Source organism: Triticum dicoccoides, chromosome 3A (genome assembly GCF_002162155.2).
Source record: "Triticum dicoccoides isolate Atlit2015 ecotype Zavitan chromosome 3A, WEW_v2.0, whole genome shotgun sequence".
Taxonomy (NCBI): domain Eukaryota; kingdom Viridiplantae; phylum Streptophyta; class Magnoliopsida; order Poales; family Poaceae; genus Triticum; species Triticum dicoccoides.
In genome coordinates, this window is record NC_041384.1 from 698,380,553 (window position 1) to 698,383,237 (window position 2,685).

Sequence of the window (2,685 nt, forward strand, 5' to 3'; positions counted from 1 at the left end):
CTCTCTCTCTCTCTCTCATTATACCATCTTAGTTGCAGTGGAAACTCCAAAACGCGCCAAGGCAGGTACAGTTACAAGTTAATGTACTGAAACTTTCAACGGTGTCTAGACAGTAGACACAATATACAAGAACCTGGCTTCAACATGCAAGAATCATAAGCCCTATTTAAATTCCAAAAAGGTACACCTGCCATTAATGTTTCTTGTGCACACTTTCAGTTGCTAGCTAGCTGGTTGGGATCCTTTTCTAATTATTATAGATTTATAGTGTTCCCTATCTGTTGTCAAACTATCACGGCGCTTAATATAGATGACACTGGATCTGGTATACTGATTCTTATAGTCCAGCAACTTCCTTATATTGTTTGTTCTCTTTGGCTTTTGTGCAGTAACATGGGCACCCTGCCTGAAGATGTTTCTATTGATATACTCTGAAGATGCTTCTGTGCAGTAATTCAGTAGAACAGCTGCAACAGTGTATCTGAGATCATTTCCATCAGCAGTCCAGGTTCACTGAGGTTGTTCTATTCATGCAAACTTAAGCCTACAATAATTTACTGCTGATACTATATACTAGTGGGGACTAGTAAGCAGGATTTAGCTTGTCGGAGACCTCGGAATGGACTTTGTTTTCATAAATAGACTGACAGATACATGTCCAGATCCAACAGACTGGCAGTTTGATTGTTCAGTCAGTACAGGTTCTGAAATTCATGATGCTTGTGAAATTCAGGCAAACACCAACCACAAGAATGAAATAAAGGATGACATAAAGAAGATTCAGGGAACCACGTCGTGTTCTGACTGCGATTTCAGATCAGAACACTCGTGCAGCGGCAGAGCAGGATGAAACCTTAATTTACCGTCAGACCGGCCCGTGTCTATAAACAAACAATGTCCAGATGCTTGCATTTTCCATCTGCAGTGTGGGAGTATGGGCAAGCAAATCTGATGAAAACAAGTGCTGGGTTCAGATTTGGGTCCCAAGGAGTATCTAACTGGACCCCTTTCTCATCCCTGGCATGGAATTGAAGCAACTAGCATGCTGCTAGCCTGCAAGCGGTTGTATCATGTGCCTGCCCCTGCTGTCTAAATCATTCAGATCCTTCCAGCAAGTAACCATGCAGTGCAGAACATAACAGGATATTGAGAAACCATGGACGACACAACGAACCCAATATTGATTCCGACGATAACACCGGCTGCCTGCCTCATTTTCATCTGTTTCTGGACAACATGGGACTGGGGTTGGCATGTGACTAGCCAATAATGTAGCGCAACATTCCTGCAAATATTTTGCTGCCACCTCTGTTCTTCTCAAGTTTTGTAAACAAGTATCTTCGCAACCAAACGGAAAATTTTCTTGTTGGGAGAAGCACGTGTAAGCAACAACTTGCTGCCAATTTGCTAGCACAATGGAACCAAACTTATTCTCAAAGAGGAACTGAACTTATAGTTAAGAAGGAACTGTTTTTTAAAGGAACCTTTTATGGATTTCCGGCCATGTGTCTCTCTCGGAAACGAGAAAAGTTTGACTTCTAGCTTTTGCATCGGAGATGCGCACAACGTACATGTAGACACATGCAAACCGGAAACAAACTCGGTAAAAGTTTTAGTTACTAGAAAAACAAGAAAAAAAAACCTCATGGTGCCACTCGAAGGTTCACGATGGCAAAATGCGGAGACTAAAGCCCTGTTCGGTTCCACTCCACTCCCTCGACTCCGCTCCCAGCGTGGAGCAGGCTGTAGCTCGTTTTCACAGAGCGGCTCAAGCCCAGCTCCACAGCTCCACGGAGTGGAGTGGGGCGGAGTGATTCCAAACAGGGCTTAAATCGCCAACGATGATGAGAGGTGGAGCCAGTGTTATGCCGTTGGGTTCAAGTGGGTATTGCTTAGCTATGAATCCAGATATCCAATAAAAATCACGCTTGAACCCGTCAAATCCCAATGCGCAAGCCATGTCTACGGATGCTTCAAACCTCTCGTCACACGATCCCTCCACCAACTCAGCAATCTCCTCATCTTTGGTCTCCCCTCTTCATCCGTCTGGCCGACGCAAGACACCAGCAGCAAACCAATAATGGCAACCGGCAAGCGTGAAGTGAGATCACGTCAGCACATCTTCTCCCTCTTATTTCTACCTGCTATGTTTTCTTTGAGAGTTTGAGTGTTATAGTGTTGCTAGTGGTATAAATTATACTTTACATTTAATTAGTTAGTTTATACCAAACCATCACAAAAGTCAATGAGAGGCCAAATTTTCAGGCTTCACCCAGGGAGGACTAAGTGTATATATGTTGCGTGAAGATGAGACCAACTACTTTTGCCGATCAATTGGAGTATACAAGTAATCGACTTCCTTAACCCATCAAAAAGTCACGGTTGAACCCATTGACTCCCCAACCGCACTAGTCAAAAGGCTTTTGGCCCATATTCAATGCAAGAATAAATGGTTAGTAACTAAATTCCATCGGAGTCCTCCTTTCCAACGCGGGGGCAGTGGCGGACCTCCCGGCTACCTGGGGCGGCTGCCCGGGCTCTGCCATGGACTCTAGCTTAAACAATAGCAGTAAATGTACAAATAACCATCATTTTATTGGGGCAACCAACTGACAGACTAGAACGTAGTGTACATTGCCCAGGCTCTACAGCCAAGCTGGCTCCGCCACTGGCTGGGGGCAATTG